Source organism: Phyllobates terribilis, unplaced genomic scaffold (genome assembly GCF_046119375.1).
Source record: "Phyllobates terribilis strain yellow unplaced genomic scaffold, ASM4611937v1 Scaffold_2__4_contigs__length_985480577, whole genome shotgun sequence".
NCBI lineage: Eukaryota > Metazoa > Chordata > Amphibia > Anura > Dendrobatidae > Phyllobates > Phyllobates terribilis.
The window spans coordinates 925701786-925723273 of NW_027362762.1; positions in this window are offsets into that span (position 1 = coordinate 925701786).

Sequence of the window (21488 nt, forward strand, 5' to 3'; positions counted from 1 at the left end):
TACCTGCACAGCTGTCATACCGTCTGTTCAGCATGGATGGCCAGAGGACAGAGAGGACGAGGAGGAGGAGAGCATGGTCAGTCATCCTCATGGTGAGGACACAGAAGTCTTGCCTATTAGTAGTCTGGCACGCATGGTTGAGTTTATGTTACGCTGCCTTTCCCATGACCCTCGCGTTCTCAAAATTTTGGGTGACAGTCATTACTGGTTGGTGACACTTCTAGACCCACGCTACAAGGAGAACTTTATATCTCTTATTCCTGAGGCGGACAGGTCTACAAAAATGGGGCTGTACCAGAAGGCCCTTGTTGCGGAACTATTAAAAAAATTCCCATCTGAAAACGCTGGCGGCAGAGGGCACACTTCGTTGGACAACCAAGGAGTACAGGTGAGAGAGACACAACTTCAATCCAGCTGAGGCAGGGGAACACTGTCAAAGTTCTGGGAGAGTTTTCTCAGACCCTCCCATCGGACAGGCCGTGAGGCGCGGGGTACTCTCACAAGGAGTGAAAAGTTTGGGAAGATGTTGAGGGAGTACCTTGCCTGCCGTACCAACGTTCTCTGTGATTCCGCTGTGCCTCATAATTATTGGGTATCCAAGCTGGATTCGTGGAATGAACTGGCTCTCTATGCCTTGGAGGTCCTGGCCTGCCCTGCCGCCAACGTTTTATCAGAGCGGGTTTTTAGTGCCGCTGGTGGAATTATAACTGATAAGCGCATCCGCCTGTCAACTGAAAATGCTGACAGGCTGACTCTTATAAAAATGAACAAGGGCTGGATTGGGCCAGACTTCTCAACACCACTGAATGATAGCAGCGTAACATAAACTCCAATCCAGTGTCTTTTCTTGGGAGGTGTATTCCCATGCACCTTTTCACACCCACACATGGGTATACGCTTCCTGATTTTGACTATTTGCTCTTATCTTCCTCCTTCTCCTCATACTCCACCACCATATCACCAGGGTGACCATGGCCCATGTTGCAACACCCACCTAATTTTTTTAAAGGGTGTTTATGATGCCTGTAAAAAAAAAAAATTATACAGTATGTTCATGTATACCCCCCAAGGGTAAATGTTTGTCAGCCCATACACTTAGTGCATGGGCATTACAAGTATAGGAGGCCCGCTCCTTTCTAATGGGAACATTTTTTTATGAGGCCCTCCTCCACGTCTCTTCCAAGGGGCATTGAAGTGCCTCCAAATTTTTGGCAGCCCTTGCATTCACTGCATAGGCCAACACTATGGGAGACTCTCTCCTTTCTAATGGGAATTTGTCGTTACTGTGGCCCTGCTCCGTGTGTCTTTAAATTCTTAGTGGGGTTTTCCTAAAATTGTCAGCCGTTGGACTCACTGTATACCCTATAACTCTATAGGAGACCCTCTCCTTTTCTAATGGGAACATGTCGTAACTTGTTACTATGGTCCTGCTCCATGTGTCTTTAAATTTTTAGTGGTGTTTTTACTAAAATTGGTCAGCCGTAGGACTCACTGCATACCCTATAACTCTATAGGAGACCCTCTCCTTTTCTAATGGGAACATGTCGTACCTTGTTACTGTGGCCCTACTCTGTGTGTCTTTAAATTCTTAGTGGGGGTTTTCCCAATTTTTGGCAGCCCTTGCAGTCACAGCATGGGCATTACCCCTATAGGAGACCGGCTCCTTTATAATGGTAGCATTTTTTTTTACTGAGACCCTCCTCTATGTCTCTTCAAAGGGGTATTGGGTTGCGTCCAAATTTTTGGCAGCCCTTGCAGTCACTGGATACGCAATAACACTATAGGAGACCCACTTGTTAATAATGGGAACAACAAAGTATAGCCGGCTGATGGCTCTCTAACAATAGCTAGGGCCGACTGCTAGCCTTTTAAGAATAGTAAGGGCCTTCTGATGTCCCTATAAAAATAGGCTTTATGACTTTCAGAGTTCCTCCATCATAAATAAAACAGGATGTGTCTGATGATGTGTCACACACCACATTGCCAGATAAGGTTGTAAAATGTTAAAATGACATTTCCCAGTGAATTCATTTGTCTTAAAAAAAAATGTAAAAAAACCCCAAAACTATAGGATCTTTCTTTATTATAAAAAACAGCATCACCATTTTAACAATAGTGTAATCACATTGTTCAGCTCATGCACCTCCTCCTCCATCTCCGAAATGACCACATCAGTCACAAGCTGACAGCACTTCAGCACTGCCTTGGCCAAGCGGCAACAGGCTATGCTGAAGATAACATGCTTAATGCTTAATTGACAAACCGCCCAGCGCTGCAGAGTTGTTGAAAGCTGTAACACAGCGGCCTGATCTGTGGCTCTCACCGCTGAACATACAACCAGGCATGGTCATGTGTGACAATGGGCGGAACCTGGTGACGGAGAAATGACAGCCGGGGTAGATATGGTTTCCCTCTATGCCAGTCCTTTCACCGAGCTAAAGAATATAGCTGTGGTGAAATACAACTCCGACTGAGAAGCTGTTGCAGATTGAAAAACATTGTGCCCACCAGAGGATTTGATTCTGAGGGCTAACCTTTCTCCCCCGCTCAAGACCCCCATAGCAGCTGCTAAGTTAGCGCTATCATGAACTCTCCTGAGGTAGAAGCCAAGGCACACCAGAGGATTCTCTGGTGGGACCATCCAACCCTGCCAAGAAGCAGTCCTGGATAAGAAAAGTGTGTGGAAAGATTCCCGGACACTCTATGGCTACTTTTTTACTAAGGATGAAACACACGCAAACACGGGGAGAACATACCAAGTCCTTGCAGATGTTGTCCTTACTGAGATTTGAACCCAGGATCCCAGCACTGCAAGTCTTCAGTGCTAACCACTCATCCAATGTGCTGCCGTTCACCCTCTAATATCTAACAGGCTGGAGAAACTTGCACCTACTGCCACTCTATCTTCAGCTCCTTTGTGAGAAAATGTATTTGGGCAGCCACTCAGTCTACCAAATAAAATTCCTGAGAAGGAAATTGGGGATGGCTTCGCTAGTGGTATTGGGGGCAGTGCTAATACCATGGCGTCGTACCACAGTTTGCTGGAAATATTCCAGGCTGGTAGGAGGCAAGCAAATTCCCACAGAAAAGTGCCAGCAGTAATGTTCAGGGACCCGCGCTTGTAGAAGACGGAGACAACACCGGGAGAAATAGTGACTAGAGATGAGCGGTGTTCGAATCGAACTGTTCGCCAATCTCAAATTCGAGCTGTTTTTGGCGGTGTTCGAGCCGTTCGACGAACCCGAACGATTTGAAAAAAATCCGGCTGTTCGAGGTTATGTTCGATAACTGTTCGTGCACCAAAATCATAACTGGACTTTTTCCACAGTAATGCTGATAATCAATGTTAATACACAGTTTGAGTGTACAGCGGGGCGGGGGGAGGGGCATGGGATAGATCTCTGCAGAAATAATGAAGATCTCCACTTTTTTTTCTCTTTCCCACATTTACAGTGGGGAAGTGTATTCTGTCAGCCTATCAACAGCGCACACACGGAGTGAAGTGCTTTTTTTCACACAAGCAAGGGCATGTGTCATTGGCTGTGTATGTCACATATCCTTGCCCTATAAGACCCAGCCATTTTCCCCGTCGCCACCATTTTCTCACTGCTGCAGCTGAGTGTTAGACGGCACTGCTGCTGCTGTTAGCGCTATATTGTGTAACTGAATTGCAAGCGAATTTTCTCTTAAATAGACAGAAAGGTTTAGGGAGTAGGGACTAGTTTGTAATTGAAGCCCTTTTGAGGGCTAGGTTACAGCAGTTCCTAGCACTTTTAGCAGGCAGATCTGTGCTCTTAAATCGACAGATAGGTTGGGAGTAGTGACTAGTTGTAATTCCAGCCCTTTTGAGGGCTAGGTTACATCAGTTCCTATCACTTTTTGCCAGGCAGGTCTGTTTTAGTGCTGTACAAGTGTTTTTCACAGCATTTGGCTAAATCTAGCTAAGCAAATCCTTTTGTGCCTCTTGCAGTGTGTGTTAGTCAGTGGAGTAGCGTATCTGTGTTGCAACCTACACCACCTGTGTATGTAATACAATTTTTTACTGCACCTAGCCAAGTAAAACCTTTTGGGCATAGTAGCAGTGTGTGTTACTCATTGCATTAGGCCATCTATACCAAGCTCCACCAGCTTGGAAATTAATAATAATTTTTAGCTGCATCTAGCCCGGAAAATAATTTTGGGCATAGTAGCAGTGTGTGTTACTCATTGTATTAGGCCATCTATACCAAGCTCCACCAGCTTTGAAATTACTAAGAATTTTTAGCTGCATCTTGCCTGTAAAATAATTTTGGGCATATTAGCAGTGTGTGGTACTCATTCTATTTGGCCATCTATACTAAGCTCCACCAGCTTTCAAATTACTAATCATTTTTAGCTGCATCTTGCCTGGAAAATAATTTTGGGCATAGTAGCAGTGTGTGGTGCTCATTGTATTAGGCCATCTATACCAAGCTCCACCAGCTTTGAAATTAATAATAATTTTTAGCTCCATCTAGCCCGGAAAATAATTTTGGGCTTAGTAGCAGTGTGTGGCACTCATTGTATTAGGCCATCTATACCAAGCTCCACCAGCTTTGAAATTAATAATAATTTTTAGCTGCATCTAGCCCGGAAAATAATTTTGGGCATAGTAGCAGTGTGTGGTACTCATTTTATTAGGCCATCTATACCAAGCTCCACCAGCTTTGAAATTAATAATCATGTTTAGCTGCATCTTGCCTGTAAAATAATTTTGGGCATATTAGCAGTGTGTGATACTCATTCTATTAGGTCATCTATACTAAGCTCAACCAGCTTTCAAATTACTAATAATTTTTAGTTTCATCTAGCTCGGAAAATAATTTTGGGCATAGTAGCAGTGTGTGGTACTCATTTTATTAGGCCATCTATACTAAGCTCCACCAGCTTTTAAATTACTAATAATTTTTAGCTGCATCTTGCCTGGAAAATAATTTTGGGCCTGTAGCAGTGTTTGGTACTCATTCTATTAGGCCATCTATACCAAGCTCCACCACCTGTGTATCTAATAAAATTGTTTTACTGCTTCTAACCCAGCCAATCCTTTTTGGGCTAGTACCACAATTTGGCCACTCAGCTCTGCTCGGTTTCCATCCATCGTTTTTTGAGCAAACAACTACAGAGTTGTCAATTAGTTAACCACCAAAATGAGTGGCAAAAGGCCTGCTGCTGGTGGAAAGGGGAATAGGCGTGTTGGGAAGGGAAAAAAAGGTTGTGTCCGTGGGGTAGGTGTTAAAGCAACAGTAACATCTGCAGAAGAAAGACCATCTTCCAGCCAAACTAAGATGTCTACTTCTTTTAGTGGACAATGTGATATGATCCCTTTCTTTCGGCCACGCCCATCGCTACAAATTCCAGATGAGGCACAAAAACAGCAGGTGCTTCAACGGATATCAAGTGCTCCTTTAAGTGGGCTATCCTCCACCTCAACTTCAACATCACAAATACTCCAGTCCTCAGAGGTGTCACCCCAATCGCACTTGCTTCCTCACAGCTCCCAAGTTTCCAGCTGCCCGTCTGAGTATGGGGTAGAACAGATGGTTGAGTCTGCAGAGCTGTTTACTCATACTATAGCCTGGGAATAAGAGGTCGGCTCCAGAGCTTCTGTGAATCCAGACGAGGAAATGATCTGCACTGATGCCCAGAATCTTTATGAGTCGGATCCAGGACCAGATGAAGATGGTTCTGAGCATAATGTAGACCCTCGTTTCCAAACTGTAACTCCTGTTGGTGGAGACAATGAGGAAGACGATGAGACTCAAATACCCGATTGGAGCGACAACTTGAGTTTTTTGTCAGGACAGGAAGAGGTTGGCTCTGAGGACGACGGGTGTGAGAACACACAGGGTGATGACGACGAGGTTGCAGATCCCACTTACTGTCAACTCACAGTCAGCCAGTCGATGAGGTCAGCAGAGGAGGTGGAGGAGGATGCTAGTGACGACGAGGTCAGGTTGCGCCTTCCTGGACAGAGACGTAGTTCTGGAAGCACTTCAACAACTGCATCCTCAAACACAACTCTGCCTCTGACCACAAGTCGTGGTGGCTCTTCAGGTCGCATGGGTGCTAAGCCTTGCATAGCCTGGGCATTTTTTCAGATCGATAAGGATGACCCAACTCGTGTTATCTGTAACATTTGTCAGCAAAAGCTAAGTAGAGGCCAAAAAATACATAGTTTGAGTACTTCATGCATGAACCGGCACATGGACATGAAGCATAAGTTGCAGTGGGAAGCTCAGTGTGCTACAATGCGGCCTAGCCGGCCGGGCCAACCACCGTCTGCCATATCTTGTGCATCCGCGGACTCTTCATCCTCTGTGACTGGGGGGACAGCAGTCACACCTGTTTTGGGGCGCAGACCTGCCACCTCTTTACCCGCAACAGCCAGCGTGATTGGCAGGTCATCATTTTCTTTGGAGGTGGTAACACCAGCTGGTGTTGAGCGCTGTCCGACATCGATAGCACCACCTTTGGATCAAGGCAACCTAACATGTCCGCCTGCATCTTCCGCACAGACCGGCAGTTTGCCGGGGACACCCTTATCAACCCTGTCTAAGCACAATAGCCAGCCCTCGGTCCCTCAGATGTGGACAAGTAAAAGACCATTTCCTCCTAGCCATGAGAAAGCTAAGAGGTTGAATTTCACCATCTGCAAGCTCTTGGCTACAGAAATGCTGCCTTTCCGCCTGGTGGACACAGAGGATTTTCGAGACCTTATGTCCGTCGCAGTGCCCCAGTACCAGATGCCCAGTCGGCACTACTTCTCAAAGAAAGGTGTGCCTGCGCTCCACCAGCATGTCGCACACAACATCAACGCTTCTTTGAGAAACTCTGTGTGTGACAGGGTGCATTTCACCACAGACACTTGGACGAGTAGGCATGGACAGGGGCGTTACATGTCGCTGACTGGGCACTGGGTAACTATGGTGACAGCAGGACAAGGGGCTGCTGTCCAAGTCTTGCCGTCCCCACGAGTTGTGCGTCAATCCTCTTTATGTCAAAGTTCCTCCACTGCTTCTGCCTCCTCAACCTCCTCTCGGTCCTCCACCTGCACCCAAAGCCTGTCTGGTCATGCCACCCGCTTTCTAACTGCGCAGAAGGGATCCTGCACACCTCCTTACTATGCTGGCAGCAGGGCTCAACGTCATCAGGCGGTTTTTACTTTGAAATGTCTGGGAAATGTGAGTCACACAGCTGAGGAGTTGTGGTCAGCTCTGGAGAACCAGTTTCATGAATGGTTGTCTCCACTGGACCTGCAAGCAGGGAAGGCTGTGTGCGGCAATGCTGCAAACCTGGGTACGGCCCTTCGCCGGGGCAATGTCACACACGTGCCTTGTATGGCTCACGTGTTGAACCTGGTTGTCCAGCAATTTTTAGCCCACTATCCCGGACTAGATGGCCTTCTGCAGAGGGCACGGTCTCTGTGTGCTCACTTCCGCCGTTCGCATCCCGCAGCTCAACGACTTACATCTCTACAGAAGTCGTTGGGCCTGCCACTTCACCGGCTAAAATGCGATGTGCCAACACGGTGGAATTCAACTCTGCACATGTTGCAGCGACTGTGGCAGCACCGACAAGCCCTGGTGCAATATGTTCGACTTATAGCCTGGGCCAACGAGATCCAGAGGTGGGGCAAATCACGCTGGAGGATTGGTCTCAGATTAGGGACCTATGCACTCTTCTGCACAGTTTTGAAATGGCGACGAAGATGTTTAGTGCTGACGATGCCATTATCAGCATGACTATTCCGGTGATTTACATGCTGGAGCACATGTTAAACAGAATTCGGAGTCAGGTGGTGGGACAAGAGGAGGTGGAGGAAGTAGAGGAGGAGGAGTTGTATGCGGAAGGGCTAACATGTGCAAGGTCCAGACGGTCGGCAGCACCAAGGCGGCAGGCATGGGAGGGTTGGGGAGAGGGATTAACCAGGGAGCATGGTAGGAGCCAAACTAGTGAGGAAGGTGCAGGGGCCCAGGAAGAAGCGGAGGACGAACTGGCGATGGGCATGGAACACTCATCAGATGAGGGAGACCTTGATCACATTTCTGTTGTGCGAGGTTGGGGGGAGAGGGCAGAGGAAGGAAGCATGATTCTTACCTCGCCACCAACACAACAGGGACTTGGTGCTCCTGGATGCGCAAGACACATGAGTGCCTTCTTGCTGCACTACCTGCAACATAACCCTCGAATTGTCAGAATTCAAAATAATCCTGACTACTGGGTTGCCACACTCTTAGATCCCCGGTACCAAAGTAAGTTTGCCAAAATAATTCCTGCCATAGAAAGTGATTCACGCATGCAGGAGTGTCAGCAGAGACTGTTGCAGAATCTTACATGTGCTTTTCCACAAAACACCAGTGGTGCACGTAGTGAATCTCACAGTTCTAACTTGCCAGCCGTGGGACTGTCGAGTCTTCAGCACTCAAACCGTAACATAAACACAGTATCTGCTGGTAACAGCAATTTTGCGGAATCCTTTCACTACTTTTTTAGCCCATCCTTTGCAAGGCCACAGGAGACAAGAAGTGAGACACATAGTCAATGCCTAGAGACGATGGTACAGGAGTATCTCCAAGTGAACATCGAAGCTATGACTGTGTCACTGGACCCTTGCTCTTTTTGGGCTTCCAATCTGGATAAATGGCCGGAGCTCACCACTCATGCCTTGGAGATCTTGTCAAGCCCCGCAGCCAGCGTTCTCTCTGAACGTGTGTTCAGCGCTGCTGGTGGTGTGCTGACAGATAAGCGCACGCGGCTGTCCACTGACAATGTAGACAGACTCACGTTCATAAAGATGAACAAATCATGGATCCGCAAGGACTTTTCTACCCCTGTGTCATCCTGGGGAGAGTAAAAGCTTGAGGATTTGTTAAAATCACCTCACCAACCGTTTTAAGTTACTCTGGTGCAATTGATGCCTCTTAAGTGGTGTCTGTGCCCCAAATTTTTGGAAAAAATGGAGACTCTTTTTGCAGTCCCCTTGCCGTGTTTTACGTGACGTTGGTGTAGCGCCCCGAGGGTTCGGTCGCTACAGAGGTATTGCATCTCACCCAGAGGTGTGATATCTCACTTCCAGGTAAGGATGGAGTATGGCTCAGGACCCTAACACCCACATGCACTACACCACATTTCCAGGGGACAGGGCGACAATTCTCCCGGGTGCGAGCACAACTGTCCCTGTCCCTGGCTGGAGTGGGGAGAGGGAACACCTAGAAAGGGGGAACCCGGTAGTGTGTGGGTGGGGAGAGTAGATCCCGGGTGCACTGTATAGAGGAGTATATATGGTGGGCACCATCTTAGAGTCAGAGAGTAGAAAGTGAGAGAGAGCAGAGAAAGAGAACGAGGCTGGGAGCAGGGGCACTGCATGGGCTCTGCTCCGCAGGCAGGCCAAGTCTTAAGGCCTGGGCCTGGAGGAGAAGGAAGAAAGGGAGAAGAATGGAGGAAGCTCTAGGAGAAGACTGAAGGGACCCCAGGGGTCCGGACCGGCCAGCCACCACCGCACGCCCGCCGCTACCAGAGTAGGGGGGTCAGGCCAAGAAAAGGGAACCGGATCCCTCATCTAGTGGAGGAGAGCAACTACCCTCAGCTAGTAACTGGAGGCTGTGGCATTGTATGTGCACGGCCCCTCACTACACCCTTTAGGAAGGCACCACATAGGACCCAGGGAAACGGAACATACGTTTGCCCGCCAAGGCCCGAGGCAGCTGGACAGAAACGTGGTCAATTGTGGGGTACGACAGGCCAGCAAAAGGACACACAAAGGGGGTCCTGAAAAGCATTCCAAAGGTACCTGGGAGTTGGCCGAGCCCCTCACCTAGCGAGCACAGCACAACGTGAGCAGCCATCACCTGCAGAAGTGGCTTGGAGTGTAAAACTGTGAGTAAAGACCCTGGACTGCATCACTGGACTCTGAGTCATTACTGTTGCTCCCGCGTACCGTCACCCCCACCATCTGCACTTACTGCCCTGAGGCTATACTCCTACTACTCTCTGCTGCGCACACAACATCAGCCTCAGCGGTCTGCCCCGCAGCGGCGGTTCTTAGTGACCGCAATCCACGGGTGGCGTAGTGGGACATTTAAACATTACAAAACCAAAGAAACAGATCCGCCACTGGTTTGACCACCCTGAGCCACGGAACCGGGTCGCCGCCACGGAGACTACAGCCCCCAGCATTACACAGAGACCCGGCTCCGGGTATTCCCTTACACACACGGCCCAGGGGGCGCGTTATTGGCATCGTCAATTACAGGTGGGTTGGGTCTTCCCCCCCCTTTTAACCGTAAGAAACTACATACACTATGGCTTGGGGTAACACAGATGGTTGAGTCTGAAGAGTTGTTTACTCAGAGGTCTGCTCCAAAGCTTCAGTGTCTGCTAGTCAGCATAGTAACCCAGCTGCGAAGCAAGCTGCACCGCCTGTGTATCTAATAATGATTTTTAACTGCATCTAGCCTAGGCAGACTGTGGTGACCCCCAACCAAACCCAGACGCTCAGCCCCCTACCGCCCCCCTTTCATTGACAATGCAATCATGTAACTCTTACAACTGGATGGGTGAGGATCGGTCACAGCTTTATTAACTGTTTATACTCATTACATTAGAAAGGATTTTTTTTCTAAAATAATTCAGCTTGTTGCAGCATGCCCTGTGTCTCCAGTCTCCACAACGGCAAGTTGGCCAAGAAGTGTAACTCTCCAACATGTCCTTTCTATTTCCAGGCCACGGAGGATCCTGCATACTCGTATGCAGGACTCTGACCCCCATCCATCACTCTTAATGCTTGTTCCACTACGTCCTGGAGTCCTGACAGGAATATGTCCAGTCCAATATCCATTAAGTGAACACAGTTGGGCCGTATGAGGCCTGCTTTATCTCCTTCCAGTTGTCCGCCTCTGTCTCTTATAAATTTTGGCATCCAAATATTTATTAGCCGCCTTGTCCGTTGGATGGCCGTGATGTCTCGGGCACCTTGCATACCGCGCTCGGCACAATCTCTGACTATTTTTGTGAAAAATTCTCTGAAGAGCTCAGTGCCTAGTTTCATTATTGCCATTAGTTATGTGCTCTTGTGATAACCTAGGTCGTTTCCCCCGGCCTGTATAACTAAGATGACCGGACCTCTTGCCTCTCTCCCTACCTTGATTACCTCCATTAGTACCTGTGGCCATTGCAGGCCTCTAATACCTCTCCAGTTGAAATATGTGTTATGAAACTCTAATCTCCTCCCGCCTGGGTGGACTTTCGCCCTTTTTTCTGCACAATATATATACGAGTGGCCTATCACCCACACTGTTGGCTTAGCGTCACCTGTAAAAGAAACAAACCATGTTAGGATAACAAGTCCGGTCTTATGTATCTCGCCAAACTCGTGGATCGCCATCTCCCTATCCTCTGAACTTCCGTTTGTGACAGTCCTGCTCTTGCTGCTTCCGTGGCCGCGCCTATGCGGAATGAGTGTGTCCCATAATCTTTGGGGTGGTTCCCTGCCGATGTTATGCATTTATTAAATATAGCTTGGAACTGGTATCTTGATAATGGCGTTCCATCAATGTGTGATAGGAAGAAATTACTTTGTGATCTGATGGTTATATATGTTTTTACTATTGTTACCCGACACAGCGTATTTGTGGGTTGTAGAAGTACACAAGTGCCCCTGCCCGCTGGAACCATTTTCGATTTGCGTATGCGTAGACATATTGCATTATTGGCTATGACTACGTCCTGGTGTAATAAGCCTCCACTGGTGTTAATTTTGGAATGAGGGACTAATTCGCTTATGCATAGCGCCCCGAAGAAGGCGATCGCAAATGCAGTAGACAGTAGTGTTGCTTCAAATTGTGAGTATCATGTTAATGGTGTTAGGGATATGATGTGAGAAATCAGTTTTAGTGACACGGGACGGGACGTCTACACTCCTGACTTTGCTGACCCCTTTTCCACCCTTTTATGGATTGTCCGATGATGAATCTCTTTGTCACATGTCCCCAATTCAGTAGTTGGAAGTGAAATGCTACTCCGGTCAGCCACTGCTGCGCTGACGCCCCTGATATGCCCCTCATCATTAGTTGGTGGAGAAATTCTATGGTGACTTGTAATCTGGCTTGTTCACATTGGTCAACCCGTCTGCCTTCTACTAGTCGTGTCCACTGTTCCCATGCCTTACCGTATGCTTGCCACATCGACGGGGCAACTGACGCTCTGATTAATGGCATCAACTATTCTCCACTAGATCCCATAGGGAGGCTGGGCAACTGTTGCCCGATGGGTGGGCGTTGGGGAGGAGCTCTGTGAAAATCTGCCAATTGAATTGTGATAAAGCGTTAGCAGCAGCGTTAGACCCCTCAGCATCGTGGCTAGCACGGACCCATACATTGCGTTTTAGGCACAGGAATGCTAGCCAGCGTAGTAGGCCTAGCACTGGGAGAGACAATGATGCCATATTATTAATGAAGTGTGCTAGGCTGGTGTTTTTTGTTATGAAGAGTATATTTTTGTTAGCCAGGCGCGCGCCCCATATTTCTATTGCTACCACTATTGGAAACAGTTCCAGGACTGTCTGTTTTTTTGTCAGCACTTGTTCTGCCCAATACGGAAGCCATAAGCTTGTGCACCATTGGTTATTTAGTATCACTGCATATCCGCCTGATTCTGCCGCCCCGGTGAATAATCTTAGTTGAATGTTGGACTGTTCTGCTGACATAAATAACGTGTGACAGTTGAATGATTATAAGAAGGTTTTCCACACCTCTAAGTCCGCCCGTAGCCGCCTGCTGATTCTGATTGTATGACTCGGTTTAGATGCCCCTTGTGTTGCGGGCGAAAAATGAAGAGAAAAAACCCTTCCGACTGGCATCTCCCAGCTCACAAACACGAGGAGACCTAGTAATACTTGCATCTGCTGTAGTGTTACTTTTCATACTGCGCAAAAAACCTAGATCAGGTTTAATGTTTTGGTATTTTTTCCCATGGGAGGCGGAACAACCTTGCTGTGGTGTTGATTTCGATGCCTAAGAACGATTTTTTTTAGTTGTGGGGCCTATGTTTTTGGTTGGGCATAATGGGACTCCAAACTGACGGGAGATGTTTGTGAATTCGTTGAGTAAGGGGCAGCGAAAGTGGATGACCAATCGCCACATGGAAGAAAAAGAAAGGAAAAAATCAGCTCACCCACCTAGAAGATCAACAGCACAGAGCCAGGAGTGCTACCAGACGAACATGAGGAACCAGGAAGATCCAGCTGAACAAATCTTCTAAAATCCACTTTTTATTGGGTCATACAAAAAATATTTTAAAAGTCCACATTGGAGAAGAACAGCAAACGCGTTTCGAACTAAAGGTTCTTAATCATTGCATTGCAAAAAAACAGCAAGGAAGTGGTATTTATATGTCATGTCCTGCTATGCACCTGTTCAAGGCTGAGTTAATCAGAAATTTAAACACACATACCATGTTAAAATCGTATAGCATAGAAACAATGCATATAAATGTAAATAATCCAAAAGAAAAAGAAAAGAAGAAAAAAGGAACATATATATAATAATAATCTATAAATGATCATTCATAATGATACATCAAATCATGTCTAATGTTTAAACCCGCTGGTACACGTGTATTTAAAGTATAAATCCACCAACTTTCTCTATTAAGGAGCTTTCTCCTATAATCATCCACCCAATCTCCACCAATCGCCACGGCCCACGGAGGGGACACCACAGTCAGCGAATCCTTCCTTATTTAGTATAGAGTCTACCAATACTATGGGCGTATTAGCCCAGCTGCAAAGCCAGCTGCACCGCCTGTGTATCTAATAATAATTTTTAACTGCATCTAGCCTAGGCAGACTGTGGGGACCCCCAACCAAACCCAGACGCTCTGCATCTAACCCAGCCAATCATTTGATAGTATTGCTAGTAGCAGAGTCACATGGGCTCTAAACCTTGCATAGCCTGTGCATTTTTTCAGATCGATAAGGATGACCCAACTCGTGTTATCTGTAACATTTGTCACCAAAAGCTAAGTAGAGGCCAAAAAATCCATAGTTTGAGTACTTCATGCATGAACCGTCACACGGATATGAAGCATAAGTTGCAGTGCGAAGCTCACTGTGCTACAATGCGGCCTAGTGGGCCGGGACAACCACCATCTGCCCCACCTGTGTCAATCTGGGGAGACTAAAAGCTTGAGGATTTTGGAAAATCACCTCACCAACCATTTTAAGCAACTCTGGGACAATTGATGCCACTTAAGTGGTGTCTGTGCCACAATTTTGGGAAAAAATGGAGACTCTTTTTGGAGTCCCCTTGCTGTGTTTTACATGATGTTGCCATCGTCAATCCCAGGTGGGTCGGGTCTCTCCCCCCCTTTTAACCGTAAGAAAGTACATACACTATGGCTTGGGGTAACACAGATGGTTGAGTCTGAATAGCTGTTTACTCATACTATAGCCTGGGAATCAGAGGTCTGCTCCAAAGCTTCAGTGTCTGCTAGTCAGCGGAGTAGCCACCGCCTGTAGATCTAATTACAATTTTTTTTTTCAAATTCAAGTTTTTTTTTATTTTTGTGTTGAAAAAGTACAAGAAAATACAATATACATAGTAAAAGGGGTAGTATAACTATAAATCTATGCATAACGACAGTACATTGGGGGGTAGAGGGAGGGTTTTCCATCAATATCCAGATCAAGCATGTATTTTTCCATATGAAAGATAGAGAGAGAGGGAGCGGACCACGGCAGACCACCAATCAATAGAGTGTGATTATGATCATTGTTGTGCCGACATCACAGATAACTTTAGTTGGGGGCTAGATGTTAGGCGTCAGAGTTTTGCAAATCAATCCAATCCCTCCAAATCACACAGTCTCTATCAACATCAGCCGGTGAGATGGCAATCAGATGCTCCATCCTATTAAGGAGGGAGATCTCCGCAAACCATTCCTCCACAGTGGGTGGGTCTCTGCTTTTCCAGTGTCGTGGAATGACATTCTTAGCCGCCTGTGTTAGGTAGCCTATTGATGACCTTTTATAACTACATTTACTTATTGGTAACATTGATAAAAGGAGGGCTTCTGGCGTATTAGGGATAGTCAAACCAGTTATTTTCTCAATCATGGGAACCACCTTTGCCCAAAATGCATTTATTATAGGGCATGCCCACCATATGTGTGACATTGTCCCTTCCCCCTCCCCACATCTCCAACATCTATCTGAGACCACTGGATACCATATATGAAGGACTGCTGGTACCCGGTACCATGTAGAGATAATTTTGAAGGAGGTTTCCTGAGCTTTGGACCCTATTGAGGTTTTATATGTTAGGAAGAAACATTTATCCCATTGTGAGTCAGAGAAGGACTTCCCCAGTTCCCTTTCCCATGCACCTCAGAATCCTGGCCTATTGTCAGTTACCTGGGCAATGAGGAGATTATACAGTAGGGAGATGGAGTGTGTAGGGGGTGACAATGATAGGCTCAATTTTTCAAAGTTTGTGAGATCTCTATGAAGATGTGTGCGCTTCTTCACAGTTGAATAGAAGTGTTGTAACTGGCTATATTCAAAATTAGCCTTTGGGGAAGTGGCTCTTCCCTGTAACAAGTCATTGAGGGGGAGCAGCAAAGTATTGGAGATGACATGAGAAAATAATATCAGATGGGATTTATTTGAACCGAGAAATCTATTTGCAGATAGTCCTGGTGGGAAATCTGGATTTTTCTGAAATCGGGAGCAAGGGGCCCTGGGGGTCGATTGAGGATAAGCTTTTTTTTTGGGATCTCAAAGCCAAAGCAGTGGCATAAGTACTACATGACATGAGGCCAAGAGAGGGGACAATTAAATGGGCGCACCATGGGAGAGTGGTAAGAGCTTTAGGACAAATGGATTAAGCTATTTTGACCCACAATTTCCCCTCCGAATGATGGAAGAAGTCCAGGATTCTAGCGTGTACTGCTGCCATGTAATACCTTCTACAATCTGGAAGGCTAAGGCCCCCCTTTTGTTTGTGTCTGATCAGAACGTCCCCCCGAAGGCGTGGACGCCCACTTGCCCAGATAAATCTGTAAAAGCTACTGCGTAGTCTTTTCCAAAATTTTGAGGGAATAGCCACGGGAATGGTTTGGAAGAGGTATTAGAGTTTAGGTAGGACGTTCATTTTTACTATATTTATTCTGCCGAACCAGGAAAAATCCTTCACCGGCCAAGAAGTAAGATCTCTATGGAGTTGGTCAATAAAGGGCCCAAAATTAAGATAAAATAGACGGGAGAGGTCTCTATGAATATGAATTCCTAAGTATTTGATACCCTGTGAGGGCCAGGTAAAGGGAAAGTTGGACTGGATGGAATCCTGTATGGATTTGGGGAGAGAGACATTGAGGGCCTCAGACTTCGCTGCATTGATTTTAAAATTTGAACATGTACCAAAGTGATATATTTCAGCCATAACAGCAGTGATGGATATATGTGATTGAGTGATATATACTAGGACATCATCAGCAAATGCAGAGCACTTGTACTCGGTGCCTCCCACCTCAATCCCCCTAACATTGGGGTTATCGTGAATTGATGAGAGCAGGTGCTCCATCACTAGGATGTATAAGAGAGGGGACAGAGGACATCCCTGCCTTGTCCCATTGGTGATTATGAAAGGTGATGATAATGTTCCATTTATCTTCAGCCTAGCTGGCGGATTGCGATACAGGGCCATGATTTTGGCTATAAAGGGGTCCCCTATCCCAAGCTTTTTAAGGGAATAATATATGGCGTGCCAGGAGACTCTATGGAATGCTTTCTCAGCATCCAACGAGAGTATCTAATTACAAATTTTTAACTGCATCTAGCCCAAGCAATACTTTGGGCCTAGTAGCAGTGTCTGCTAGTCAGCGGATTAACCCAGCTGTTAAGCAAGCTATACCACCTGTAGTTTGGACACTTAATTTTTTCAAAGGAAATGGTTCGGGCCCCCGGGACACTCAGTGAAGGCACAGGGGCTGGGACTGGCGGTAGGACGCCTTGCGGTGGACTGCCAAGCTCGATCCTTATAAAACCTTTTTAACTGCAGCAGCTTTAGTGGACGCTACTGGAGCTGGAATTACCGCGGCTGCTGGCATGAGACTTGCCCTCCAATAGATCCTTGTAAAAGGATTTAAAGTGTACTCATTCAAATTAGAGAGACAATTTAAATTAAAAAGATTAGACCTGCCTCCACCGCAGGTGGCTCGCTCGACCCACCAGCGGACAGGCACCAGTATTGGGAGAGGGGGGCTGGCCGTCAGGGTCCACTGCAGCTCTGGCACAAACCCGGCAACACGGAGGTCGCACGGGCAGGAACGGACTGGCTGTGTTGGCTTCGCACTTTTTTGGCTTTAGAAGGGCATGACATGCCTATATCTGTGTCTCCCCCTCCTTTTACTCCTCCACCTCTTTTCTTTTCGCATGACTATATGTACTTGTCTCTTTTCCATGTGTTAGTTGTATCTTCTGAGCAGTTTGTCAGCTTTTGGACACCTTTGAAGTGTTTTCTATGTGTATTCTATGTGTATCTATGTGTTTTTGTTTGCCTGCCATTGGTTTTAACGGTGTTCGAAGGTGTTCGACGAACAGTTCGACGAACAGTTCGGCGAACATATGGGTGTTCGACGAACCGAACCGAATTCGAACACTACGGGGGTGGCTCAACACTAATAGTGACAGCTGGTGATTGAGTATGGAGACGAGGCATGAGGCATGTGGTTGTGAAAAGCTTCTGCCTCCACGAGCCTAAAAGGCCACATTTCAAGTGAAAGCAGCTTTACAGGACTTCCTGTGAGAAATGACTTGCAGGGTAGATAGGGTTTCCCTCTTTGCCAGTCCTTTCACCGAGCTAAATACAACTGTCAGCAAAAAAAGTTGTGGTCTAGCTCCGTACTGTTCCTGGCCACATTCACCTGTCCACGTGTTTGTGGTTAGGCGGTCCTTCCCAGTAAGTGCACTGGGGAGGGCACAGGTAATGATGTTGGACCCGAGCTTGTGGAAGGCGGAGGCGATACCGGGAAATATAGTGGTGACTGGGGACCGAGTATGGACACCCGGCTGCCGCCGGCATGAGGTTATGAAAAGCTTCCGCCTCCATGAGCCTAAAAGGCCACATTTCAAGTGCAAGCAGCTGTCAAAAATTTGGCAGTATAGTATTGCAGCTTGTGGGCGGGTGGGTGGCAGGCTGCCTGCATACTTGCACTTGCATTCCAAGGAATGGGGTAGGGACAACTGAACGCTGCAGTGGGACAAGGATATGGACTGTGATTATTGCAAGTCTGCAACGACAGGTTTATGGCTGGAAGCATGCGCCAAGGATCAGTTATGATGGGCACACTTTTAGGCAGTGTACTTTGAGTCAGAGATGCTTCCAGGGGTCTTCCCCATGCTGTTCCCATGTCTTTTCAGCACTGTATGCATGTGTCTGATGATGTGTCACACACCACATGGCCAGATAAGGTTGTAATATGTTAAAATGAAATTTCCTGGTGAATGCATTTGTCTTGGTTGAAAGCAATGCAAAAGTGCAAAAACGCATCAAAAACGCTACGTGTAAACATAGCCCAAGGTGTGAAGGAGTATTTTTGTTTTTAGTTATTTATTTTGCTTTATATACATTGTACATGTCATGGAAAGAATGTTCCTTAACATATTTCCCAGGAAAATCCATTTTGGTTTTGTTTTGGTATGTTTTATTGTGAGTCCGTAAAAGTGGCATAATACCTCTGACAACGTTGTTGACAGAAGTGACCTGAGAGTCAGAAATGCTTCCAGGGGTCTTCCCCATGCTGTCCCCATGTCATCTGAGCACTGTTCCCTTCGATTTGGGCAATTTTTAGGCCCTCTGCAGACCAGCCGGGGGCAGCCGCCTGAAAAATGCTCGAGTTTCCCATAGACTTACATTGGGCTTGTTGCTCGGGTCGAGCACCCGAGAACTCCAATTTGCTCGACCCGAGCAACGAGTACCTGAGCATTTTAGTTGTTCATTGAGGAACACTAAAATCTTGAACAATGTTAGTGCATTAATGACATAATGTTGCATCTCTACGGTTTGTGACTCCAAATGGACAGGTAAGCTTTTGCTGATATCATAAATTAGATGCTGCATTGAGGCATATGAGGAATTGCCCAGTGTAAGGTCCCACCATATATTACTACATACCATGGGCTTCCATGCAAAAATAATGTGTAGCCATGATATAGAAGTTTTTTGACAGTAGCAAAGTAATGAGTGAAAAATTCTGCAAAAGCGCTGAAATAATTTGCATGCTGCTGATTTAAATAAAACACTTTGCATCTGTCACGGGTGTGTCAGAGGTGACAGACAGTCGCCCTGCAGTGGTTTGCAGGAGAACTCCACGCTTGGCAATGCAGACAGCTGCTTAGCTGCTTAGAAATGAGGTTGTGTTTAGGACCCAGAGACTACCTCCTTTTAGTCTGTGTGTATATATACCTGGTGTGTCTAGGTGGGCATCGCCGGTTATACTCATTTCTACTTGGAACTTGGCTGAAGCAGCATCACGACCTCTCTGGAGTCTTGAGACCGTGTGCCCTGTTGGAGTTCTTCTAAAGCTAAGTTGTTATTCCCCTGTGTTGTCTTTCCCTTTTGTCTTTAGAGTGCTAGCGGAGGTTGACTAGTGCTCATCTCCTTCCACCCCCAGCTATAGCTTTACGCCAGGGATATTAGGGCGAGGCACATGATCGGCGACAGCTGCGGAGGCTGTATAGGGATGTTAGGGGGAGACAGGGTGATGCTAGTCCAGATTAGGAGGTCACCTCTTCCCCCTTTCCCTTCTGTGTTGCACTCACACCTGGCGTGACTCTCTGTGTTGCACTCAAACCTGGCGTGACATTATAACCGGCCGAGCATGTTTTGGAAAAAAAAAAGCTACACAAGATTGACATTTTTTTTTTTCTTTGTGTGTTTTTGGGCGTGCACCTTTTTTTTTCCTTACTCCCTTTAGTATGGGATCAGTGGCAGAGCTTGCAGAGCAGTTCCGCTGTCTGTCTTTGGAGGTGAATGACCTCCGCTGTGAGGTTCAGCAACAGTATCATCGGTTACAGGCCGCCAATGTAGGGGTTTCTGCTGGTAGACTTGTCCAGTCTGAACCCAAGGTTGACCTCCCAGACAGGTTTTCAGGAGGTAGGGGCAAGATTTTTGTGTTTAAGGAGGCATGCATATTGTACTTCAAACTTTGTCTCTACTCCTCCGGTAATGAGGAGCAACAGGTTGGTATTGTGATCTCACTACTGCAGGGCGATCCTCAGTCATGGGCGTTTTCGTTACCGCAGGACTCAGTTTGTCTCCAGTCTGTGGAGGGGTTTTTTGGAGCTCTTGCCCTCAACTATGATGACCCTGACCGAGTCACCTTGGCTGAGTCTAAGCTATGTCGTTTTCAGCAAGGGATTTGGTCAGTGGAAACGTACAATTTGGAATTCCGTAGATGGGCAACGGATTCCAAATGGAATGACTCAGCCCTTAAAAGTCAATTTTGTGAGGGGCTTACTGAAAGGTTGAAAGATGCCTTGGCTATATATGATACCCCTCAGTCCTTGGAGGCTGCCATGTCTTTGGCCTTACGTCTGGATAGGCGCCTTCGGGATAGACGAGTGCAACCTTCTTCTCCAGGGCCTTCTTGTTGGTGTTGTGTACCTTTGCCAAGGGAGCAGTCTGGGGGTGAACCAGTACTGGAGGAGGTGGAGGAACCTAAGCATATAGGGGGTGTCTCTACGTCATACATCTCCCCGGAAATTCACAAGAAAAGAGGCGTATGTTTTTTTTGTGGGAAAAAGTGACACTTTGTTGGGACCTGTCCTTCAATTTCTAAACAAAAGGAGACTCGTTTAACTCTCGGTAGTCTGGAGTTGGATAAACAAGGGGTGCATTTGTGGCCAAACAGAAAATCCCGCTTTGTCCTGACAGCAGAGGTGGTGCTAGAGAGTAAAACCGAAAAAAAATCTATGTTTGTTGACAGTGGAGCCAGGGTCAGCATGGTTGATGCTGAGTTTGTGAAAACTCATGGTCTCGCTTGCTTTGCTTTAGTTGAACCTATTTCCATCTTTGCCATTGATTCGGCGCCACTTGCACAGAAAGCATTTACTCAGATTGTACATAATGTAAAACTGAGGGTGGGGTCAGTTTATTGTGAAATCATCGCTTCCTATATTTTGGAAAATCTACCTAATCCGATTGTTTTAGGTATCCCCTGGCTTGTTAAACATAATCCGTTGGTGGATTGGCAAACCGGGGAGATTACAGAATGGGGAGATTACTGCCATGAGAACTGTCTGAATGTTTCTATTGCTGCTGTCTCTATGGGGATACTGCCTGCTTTTCTGTCTGGTTTTGAGGACGTTTTTTCTGAAAAGGGGCGTCAGGATTTGCCTCATCATCGTGCTTATGACTGTCCTATTAACCTGACCCCGGAGCTAAACTACCAAAAATCCAGACTATATAATCTTT